The sequence below is a fragment of the Lissotriton vulgaris genome, chromosome 9, assembly GCF_964263255.1.
Source record: "Lissotriton vulgaris chromosome 9, aLisVul1.2, whole genome shotgun sequence".
Classification (NCBI taxonomy): Eukaryota; Metazoa; Chordata; class Amphibia; order Caudata; family Salamandridae; genus Lissotriton; species Lissotriton vulgaris.
Window position 1 is genome coordinate 377,422,772 of NC_141697.1, and position 11,077 is coordinate 377,433,848.

General features: G+C 41.9%; 1 pseudogene; it reads left to right on the forward strand.

Annotated features, from left to right (window-relative positions):
* The first annotated feature begins 6,617 nt into the window (after positions 1-6,617).
* LOC147690158 (uncharacterized) lies at positions 6,618-9,112 on the forward strand (annotated as a pseudogene).
* The last annotated feature ends 1,965 nt before the right edge of the window (positions 9,113-11,077 follow it).

Consider the following 11,077-nt stretch of genomic DNA (forward strand, 5'->3'; position numbering starts at 1 on the left):
CCATGTGTCTCCTTTCTGCTACCTTAAAGTGGTTGAATGAAGGGTGATAGGTGCAGCAGTAGAGAAGGGTAAGGAGTGTTACAGGTAAGGGTGGCAGGTGATTGGCTCTGTCTGAAATTCTCCACTCCCAACCCCTGTGTCTCTGGAAATTTAGAGTGAAGGACAGTCTGAATAGGCCAGCCTTTCAGAGGTTTCCTGAAACTTGGGCTCAGACTCCGGGTATTCCAGAGCCTAGACTCTTGAGCGTCAAAGACATTTCTCTGTATCTCAGTCTCAGGCTTTTGACTGAAGACTGGGTGATCTGATGAATGAACATTGATCTGAGGTTTCTGGATGAGTTGTAATTAGGAGCAGTTTTTTTGCAGGTATACAAGGCCTTTGCCACAGAAAGCCTTATGGATGGTTCACAAGACTATGGTAATTGGAATTGGATAAATGCACAGCTTGTTTGATAGAACTGCAGTTGTGATGATTAATCAAATTTTATGGTGCACCGGAAGGTGGCGTCGAGGGTCCAACGACGTCAAGTATACATAGGTTAAGAAGTGAGACTAGAGATTCTCTAGGGTCATCCCTTCACGGGCACACATTTGGCTGTCTTCCCTCCAAAAGAAGACTTTCACTCCAATGGTTCAGTTATTCACATATTTTTTATTTCGTTAGATTTAGATGATGTTGATTTTAAGCATAGTTTGTTATCCTTCGTTATATGAATCACATATACTTATGTGTCAGACATTGTCATTGTGAAGCATCCAATGCATTTCGGGCATTTTAGGCATGCCCTTCATCAGGGAAATCAACACTGCAAAACGTAATAAAGTGCTATTACTATTAAGTAAAACGATATATGGTGTACATCATGAAATTACATCAAGCCATTGTGCATGTTGATAAACAAACAACGATATCGGCATAGGTCTGAAAGGGTTCAATGAATGTCATGCTGTGGTAGGTGATAATAGTGTGCATGCAGAGTGGTAAAAGATAAAAGAATAAAAATTAAGAATAACGCGGCGTCACTTACATGACTGGTTCACTAAGTTTACAAAGGACTCTGAAAAAGTGAATCAGAGCAACTCTGTAAGAACATGAAAAATAAACTGATGGAACGCTCGGAAAAAGATATTTCATCCTATCTACCAAACTGACCTTGAAGGAAGGCTGCGTACGCTCAGTAACCGATTCTCCTCTTCACTCGCGTCGGCACGGCAATTGCCGGTCGCGCTTTACTATTTAGGAAAAGTTCCGGTCATGTGGGGTGTCACGTGACCGTAGACATGGTGGAAAGACTCAACTAGAAGAGAATAGATCGTACGTTAGAACGGATGGTGTCGAAAAGAAGGATAAATGGGAAAGCCTACTGTAGTTATTACCGGAATGTGACGCGTGGGGGTGAAAAATCGGGTTATAAAAATAGCGTTATAATAATGGTGCTTGCAAAGGGACAAAAGAACCTGCGTTAAAAAGTGTGCGTTGAAGATGTGTGGTGAATACGTCAGGTCGCGAACCTGTGAAACAAAGGTAAAAGAACAGTCTGTTCTGTGGCTGCTGCCACTCTCAAGGATTGGAAAAGATAAGGAAATGTGTAGATGTGTATAGGTGTAAGTGTCAGGTGTAAGTGTGAACTGGCACAGTATACATAAGATACAGTCTCCAGAGCAATTGATTACAAATAACAAGCAAATTCTATTCTTTCATTTAAACCCATTGGTATCTGGGTGGAAAGCTTTTGTATCCAATAGTTCTCTCTCCTCAAGAGGTGTTTTGAATTATCTCTCCCCTCCATTTTCTGGACAGTTTCAAGGATAATGAATTTGATTTGAGAAACGTTGTGGTGTGCCTCTACAAAGTGCGATGATAGGGCTGATTTCATATTTTTCAAGTGGATGTTTGACTTATGTTCGGTTAGTCGCACTTTGGGCCACATGCATCATTTAAAATACCAGTTGCAAAGGGACAGATTCGCAGAAACTGACCCCTTGCAACCGGTATTTTAGCATTTGTGATGCATCATCCCAAATGCAAAAATCGCAATTTAACTAATTGCTAAATTTGCGATTACTTAATGCAATGCATTAAGCACCCCAAAATTGTGATTTCGCTATTAAGAAATGCAAATTACCATTAATTCAAAGTTGATGGTAATTTGCGAGAACTTTGAAAAATGCAAGAAAGTGCATTTTTAAAAGTTCCAGGTTGCACACATACATGCCCTTGGGGCATGTGTGTGTGCAACATGTGGTAACATAGCAATTTCAGGGGTGCATCAGGGCATCCCTTTGGAACTCTTGCACCCTTGAAATTGCATGCGCAAATTGCGAGTACGTATTTGGTACTTGCAAATTGAGCATGCAATCCCCGGGCCTCTAGGCCCATAGGAAAGAATGGGAAGCAATTCCTTAATTGCGATTCACAATTTGTGAGTGGCAATTTAGGAATGTGTAGGAATCACAACTTGTTTTGCAATTCCTACATGCATAAAGAATTGCAATTCCTAAATTGGGATTTCTTAAAAATCGCAATTTAGGAATCACAATTACAAAGTTTGATGAATGTGGCCCTATGACATTTATTCTGGCATCACCAAGCAGCCAGTGGAGGACTTTAAGTGTGAGTTTAATATAATCCTACCGGTAAAGGTTAAGGCAAAGTTTGGATGCCTCTTTAAATGGAGACTGGAGATGACTTTCTTGGGAATGCTAGAGTAGATTATATTGCATGAGTGGAGTCACACCGGAATGAGTGCTAGAGAAAGTTATCCTCTGAATTCAACATGGATGGATCTCAGTCTTGGCACCATTCAGCTACAGGAAGCTCTTCTTCATCTAGTGGATCCTGTGGTCTAGGTCGGAGTTGATATTCGATGGGTTGATAGGCCCATTTTCAAAGTAGAAGTAGATTTGCATGTGTCAACAGAACACATTTGGAAGTTCAGAGACACTGCTCATTGAGCTGAGCCATGTGGTGCTCACGGATATTGAAGGCAAGACATGAAATGAAAACCTATAAGGAATACCACAGGGACACGTGGCTTGTCGATGATTGAATGAGTCTTATCCTAAAATTTTGGCTGCAATTGGTGAGAAGAACGGACCCATTCCAACAGGGTCCGGAATATGCCTGGCCATCAATCACGACTAATGTATAGGACTGCATTTACAGTATCATAAGCAAGTGACTGTTCAAGGGCTGCTTTAGTGACATTGTCTAAAAAGAGGAGGAGTTCTACACTCATGTTAGCCCAGTCGATTTTGGTGCCTCATAAGGGATAGAATGCTAATTGATGATCTTGGAGGGAGTACATACATTCTATGTAGTCTTGAAACTGTCTCGTCACCTTACTTTCCATTATGTTAATAAAAAATGGGAAACAGGGAAATAGGTCAGACTTTTGGGTGAGCCAATATTCAGGAAGGGATGATAATGGTGTGTTTCAGGGGCCCATGCACAATGCTAGAGAAAATGACTCATTAATTCACCACCCTTACTTATTTATAGATTTGGTTTAAGTTCACATGCATATTATAACCTTATCTTGTCCAAGAGGGTCGTGTTTTACCAAAGCTGGAACATCAGCATGAGTTGACTACTAAAATAGGTTGAGAATAGCCTGAAAACAATAAGTGTGTAACAATATGAAAGTTTCATTCTGTGTTCTGATGTCAGCTCTAGTTCCAACAACTATTCAATAATATATACATATGAAAGGTCCAGTGATGAAACGTAGGGGGTTTGAGGTACAGATTCGCTGTTTCTGGATCATCCTGACAATTATATTCTTAAGAACCTTTTTGTCATTTTCTACTTATATTGGCATTAGGTAGATTGAATATAGGGCTCTTGAGAAGAGTAAAGCGAGCCATTTCCAAGTGCTGCATCTTTCTTATATTAACTATAGGGCACTGTCAAACATGGGTACTATCTTTTTGCCTATTTGAGGTCATTCAGGATAGGAAGCATGTAATGTGAAGTATGTGTTGTCCTTTCACCTCCCTCTGATTAGGTAGATTATAGTTTCAATGCTTATGATTCTTTTATAATACCTGACAGTGGTTGTATGACAGAAAAACACATGCCTAAACCACCAGTGCTACCTGTTTGCCTATTTGAGGTCATTAATGATACGAAGGATGTAATGAAGTTTGCGTCTAAAGTACTACTTTGTCTTCACCACATAATCCTTAAGCACGCAAGTTGTTACAATGACTTGCTTTAGTGAAGCGCTGGAATTTGGAATAGTACAATTTACTAATCTTACTCCGGTCTGTGTATTAGTAGGGAAGGTGTTGGACTTAAAATCCAATATCAGTCCAACACCACATTCCCTTAAGCAAGTCACTGTAATGACTTGCATGCTAAAGAAATGTGTGGTAATGTTGCAGTCGCTGTAGTGCCCGCGTTGTAAAGCTACTGTGTGGTTTCGACTAAGTGGTAAATTATGTTTCTCCCTGACAATACCTATCATGGTGGATACACCAGCGGTGCAGTGGTGGTAGTAAATTCATGGGAAAAACAGTTGCGGCACTGAGCTTACTGCCTAATGCCTTGATCATGAAAGGGGTGTCATCATATTTGAATACCTCTACTGAGGATTCAACAAATAAATCTTCAAATGCAATTTTATTAGTGAATTAAATTGTGAGCCTGAGCATAGCATGTGGCCTGCTAAAGGGTGTTGCCCTAGCAGGTAGTACAAATTGATTGATCAGACTTCTAATTTGATGTTAAGACGGAAGGTCCAGTGGTCAGCTCATGAGAAAGTCATAACGACCACATAATGATGGACTCTAGTGACATCAAATCAAATGTCATTTGAGAATGCTGACGGAACAGCAGAATTATAAATGAAAGAGATAGAGAATGAGACAATCTCGCACTCTGTTGCACTGTGATTCCCATATTAGTTTGAGGAGTACAAGAGATAATAATTCTGCACTTGGCAAATGAAACCACGCACCATGGTGAAACATTTATCCAACTGCAGGAGTAAGTTAGGTGCATCACAACCATGCTTCACTTTTCGCAATACTGCTATTCAAACAATGGAAACCTTCATGGAACAGATGATTTAATTCCTTTCTGACGTCTGTCCCTGGGCAATAGTATAACACATTGAGGTGAGCAACCTGGCAGAGCAACTAGCATCATATTCAGACATTAGTAACCGCCCAGGTGCACTGTCCCAATACTCCTGTAGCTACAAATGAAACAAGGGGAAGTATAGTCGTAAAGAACAACTCAGACAACTGCCCAGCAAAGGACATCAGGCCGAACATGCAAAAAAGTGTGATACTCGTGGAGTCAATTGAAGCCAGTGACCACACAATGGCAATCATGGGCGCACAGGAAGGAACCATAGGGCGCAAAAAGCCTATCCAACTCATCTGGGCAAGAAGGGGACTCATGGATAAAGTCCCTTTTTTTACCTAACGATTCTCAACTTGAGGAACTTACAGAGAGAATTACAAAGTACATTGATTCGCAAGGGAGAGTATCACGACCAGAACACGGTTTCGACGACCGTCATCTGAGTCCAGGTATGCTGGTCTCAACCCCCCGGGACTGTAAGTCACAAAGAAGCCAACAAAGCACTTGCGCAAATGACAGCATTATCATGCAGGCAAATAAATTACACCCCATTTATGCTGCGCCAATTGCAATTTCATCGGGGGAACATGTCGACCTGGAACCCAAAGATTCCATCCATGCTGCGCCAATCACAATTTTATCAGGGAACACGTCGGATCTGGAACCCAAAGATCTAGGTAAAATTCAAAAGGACGAGACCTCCACTCCATGGACTCAAGCTTTGCTAAGCACTTTGGAGCAAGCGATAAGGGTGCTGAATTATCAATCAAATAAAATGGAAGTCCAGATTGACCTTATCACATTAGTGGCTGGACACATCTCGGGCATAAATGCAAAACTGGACTCCCTATCATCGCTCATAACAATACAAGGAAAATTAGAGACTAACACAAACCGGAGTAATCAACAAGGAAACTGTGGATGTGGTAGTATAATCGAAAAGCTAGCAAGCCTCCCGGACATTTTGAAGGACATTCTAGGGGAGGTTAAACAAGCGAGCGGCCACAGCCAGATGATGGAAACCAAGCCTATCACGGAGAAAGTCCAACTACCCAAGAACAAGCTTGAGGGCCACATAAGAACCAAACATGTAATGGACCGTGAACAAGCACCAAAGGAGGGCGACTTAGGCAAAGAGCCTTAGACATGGATGAAATACAATCTATCCAAAATTCCATTGCTAATGATAAGCCAACAAAGCGGCAAAGAAAAAGGACAAGGAAGGCCAGGCTCAAGTACAAGAAACAACCAAACGTCGATTCGGGCAAAATCTTCCCTATATTTCAATCCAAAATCCACCATGAAAAAAATCCAACTTTTCAAACGGGTCGCCTACAGGTGAGGAAATATTCAAAGACTGATTCGACACATCAAATAAATCAAATACACCAAGAGGTGAAGGCCCCAGGACTGGAGCTAACTCAACTTAATTCCCATCCTTAGGCTCCATTAGTCACAAGGAAATTAGACCGATCCAGCAATCATTAGCGCAAAAGCAGGAAAGAGAAAAAAGTAAACCAACACAAATGGACGTTCCGGGAGGGTGGGAGCAAACCGAGCCGCCGTCACCCCTGGAGAAAATAAGCTTGGACATAAAACGTACTCACAAAGAGGTCACCAACCCTGGTATAAAACACATAATTGAACAACAAATATCTACAACAGTTGGAGGAAAGCTATATGAGGCAATTGGACCAGCAGCAGCACCAGAAACCAAAATCGTGTCAACCCCAATGCGAATTACTGTCTTGGAAAAGGAACGCAAATGTTCGTTAATTCGTCCGGAGCAAAGTATGGCCCTTATGAAGCTAACCAACGCAGTATTAATCCAGAAATATGTAAATAGATCTGAGTCTGTACAGAATGAGCAAGAACATAAAAAGAACCAGCCTGCGTGCGAAAGTACCCAACCTCACAATCTGCCATCGTGCAATGCAGGCTCAACTCAAAAGGAGCCAAGCAACGTTCAAGAACTATTTGACTTAAAACTAACCTTCATCCCAGAATATTCTACAACGGGGCGCTAAGACATCTTGAATCGAGGGAACTTATTAAAATTATTCAATGAAACATCGGGCCTAAAAGAAATTACTTCCCAGGACCTGTACTCTGTCGAATTCAAGCAAAATGTAAACATTGAGGCAATCGAAGAAACAGTTACAACTTGGACCTCAAGGGACCTGGTAGAAAGGATTTACCTCGCAAGACAACAATTTGAATCATGGGGTATATACGACATAATCGCCCAAGGAATCCCTACCCCATACAAATTAATACTCTTGAGCAAAAAAAGGGGCAGAGGAGAACAAGTCAACAAGCCCCTTGCCTACGCGGTGCCCGAGCATCCACGCCAGAGCAACTAAGAACAAGTCACCCACAACAAACAACCGGTTTCCACAATGCACACAGAACGGACTGGTCTTGGGTACCCAATGTCCTGAGCAACAAAGCTACCTAACCATAGCCCCAAATCCTTCAGTAACCTTACGGAATGAGACTCCCCTCCAAAATCTAACGGAGAAATCAATAGTTTCAATCTGTTCATGGAACGTGCACGGATTTCGAGAAATGGCCTACGATTACGAAACCCTAGCATTCTTCCTACGACAAGACATAATCATGACCCAGGAGTCATGGATATTACAACCCTCACCAATTCCAGGTTTTAAGGGACATCATATATATGCAGAAATCCTTTCAAAGCATGGACACCCCCGGGGCGGACTATCGACATACATAACCCACAAATACAACTGGTGTTCAGAGGAGATAGATGTGGGCCTGAAGTGGGCTATAGTGATCAGAATCATCAAAACCCCGTTGCGGGGGACAAAACTGTAGCAAATGTTATTATTTAACGTCTACATTCATCCAGATAAAAAATCTCAAAAAGAAAAGCACGCAACTCTGCTGTCACTTATTAAGGCCATGCAAAGGACCTATCCACTGCACCCATTGGTTATCTCAGGAGATTTTAACAAGGTGCTCATTGACTATAATAAAGCTAAGGCGAAGAAGTCCACTAACAGTAGTGGAAAAAAGTTAGCATCCAGCCTAATTGAATATGGATTATCAATCCTGAATGGCAACAACAAGGGGGTAGGCCGGCAGCCGTCACATATTTGAGTGGAAAGGCGCACTCAATAATTGACTAATAGTAAGTGACGAGTACTTCCCAGTATCGAATCCTTTCACATAGAACAGCGGGCAGAAAGTGACCATTTTCCACAACTAATAAGGCTGAACACTGCTCCAAGTACAGCGCCAACAACGACCTCCCTCCTGCTCCACGCTTCAAAATTCAATCTGAGGAAACTAAAATGGCGCGGTGAATGACCTGGGTAAAATTACGGACCTAGTAAAAACCCATTTGGCAAATCTTGGAACACAAAAGGAAGAGCAACGAGTATTCAACTGGGAGCAAATGATTAGGGTCCTGCAGGATAAATTCCCAGTAAGGCCAGGGACCCGTAGCAAATGTAATATTGAGAAGGAGCCTTGGTTTGATACGGAGCTAAGAGCTAAAAAAAGAATGGTAGCAAAGGAGGCTCGAATACTAGCAAGCCAAAAAACATCAGGGTCAGTGATAAATAAATCCAAACTAAGGATTGCCAGGAGTATCTACAGGAAGGCACTGAGGGCCACAAAGTATAAATATAAAGAAACCACCTGGAACAAACTGTTAATAGCTGGCAAACACCAAAACAGCTTAGACTTCTGGGGTATCATAAATGACTTAAATCAAGGGGTAACACTCCAACAAGAAGCCGGGGTTGGAGCTGAAACCTGGACCAGACATGTATAAGCTTTGTTCAGCAATTCAGATCAAGGCCATGCAAATGGCTCTTGGGCAGCTAAAGATAATTCAGGAAAATCTAAAAAGAGCAAACAGCAAGGAGCGAGACTACGTGAGGAAGGAACCAGACAACCTTACCTCCACAAAGGAATTACGTACAATTATTTTAAGATTAAAGCCAGAGGGCGCAGCAGGCCTAAATGGCCTGCCGAACGCAATCTTTAAACATGATCCAGATCTGTGGTCAGAGACCCTAACGCCACTGTTCAATCAAATATACCGACCAGTAGAGTTACCACCATCCTGGAACGGTAGTATTATCCATCCCATTTTTAAGCACGGCAATCATCGTAACCCCAAAAATCACAGACTGATATCATTAATAGACGTTGAAGCTAAACTCTACGCTTCCTGCCTTTTACTTGAACTACAAGCATGGATAACAGAAACAAGGATCATGCCATTATTTCAAACAGGTTTCAGGCAAGGAATGGGAACAATAACCAACCTAACTTGTCTGTCTATCCTAAGGGACACTGCGGTAGCGAAAGGCATTCGTTTATACTCCTGTTTCATAGACATCAAGTCAGCCTTTGACCGGGTGAACAGAGAGCGCCTGTGGAGAAAATTAGAGATCTGGGGAATGCCACACCAACTCTTAACAGCCATCAAAGCCCTTCATCTTCACACTTGGGCAAGAGTGAAATTAGGTAACAGAGGCAGTACAACCGGGAGCAGCATTCAAACGCATCAAGGCCTAAAACAAGGTTGCGTATTAGCCCCCACCCTCTTCAATCTTTTTCTCTCTGATCTCACAAGCGAGATCGTCTCAGCAGACAGTCACCCTCCTTCTTTGGCAAACAAATCAATGCACTTCTTACAATACGCAGACGATATAGTTTTGTTGAGTCAAACACCAATTGGCCTACAAAGAGCGATCAACAAACAAACATCGTATTTAGAACGAGAAAGCCTCGAACTAAACAAAGAAAAAACCAAAGTGGTTCGGCTCGTGGATCCGAAAAGACTAAAGTACAAATGGACGGCCCAAGGGGTAATAGTGAAAGAACAAGAGTATTACAAGTACTTGGGAATAACATTAACGAAAGGTGAAAGCCATAAGGATCACAGAACCGTACTAAAAGCAAAAGCAGAATCCTTAATCTTCGCGTACTGTTCTCTAAAAAACAAAATGGATTGTCCAAATTATAACCACCTACTAAAAGTAATGGCAGCACAAATTATGCCCTCCCTAACTTATGGCCTAGTTACGTGGTGTGGCAAAGAGGTTGAACTTTTAAAGGCTCTACAGATAAAAATTTACAAAGCAGTTTTCAATCTGCCAAAATCTGCCTCAGCCTCTCAAGTTAGGCTTGAATTCGGCCTGCTAAACCAGAAGTTCCGGAGCATGAGCGGCTTCGTGAAACTATGTTGTAAACTTTGAGCAGCAGACCCCGATTCACTTGACTGGCTGAGTTGGGAGGAAATAAAAAAAACAGGGGGAAACTGATACACTGAACACCTGGGGAAAGTACCTGAAACTCTGTGTGGAAAAGTTGGAGCTGGAACCAGCCTGGAAATCTGGGACAGATAAAGCTAGCCTAAGCAAACAAGCTAATGCGGCAGCAAAAAGGAAATCCTTTTTGGAGGATAAAGATCTATTGGCAAAACGATGGCACAGCTGGACCATTATTAACTCTTTTAAAACCTTAAAACCATTTGCATATTTAGTAACACACTTCAGCGGTCACCTAAAAAAAGAATTTCTAGCCTATCAGACGGGGATGCACGTGGCAAAGGATTTGCTACCGTCCTGGAAACCGTCTGACCAGACGGAAAAATGTCGCCTCTGTGGGTATAAAATGGAATCACTCGTACACCTTTTTTGCACATGATAAGTCAGAGATGACTTTTATTGAAACCTATCTTCAACGAGCTAAAAATTAGTTCCTGCAGACATGCAGTTATAAGCTGGCTTGGAGAATCCTCTATAATCCTGGCTTGTCGGGGGGTCAAATTTCTGGCTAAAGTAAAAAAAGCCTTAGAATCAATTGAACAGGAGGATCAGCCAATAATTTAATCTAAAGACCTGACACGCACAGGCCCTAACAAACAGAGACAGAGAGACATAACTGCAGTTTTTAAACTTGTATTGTAATTTTATCATGTACATTTTGTAATAATTTTAAT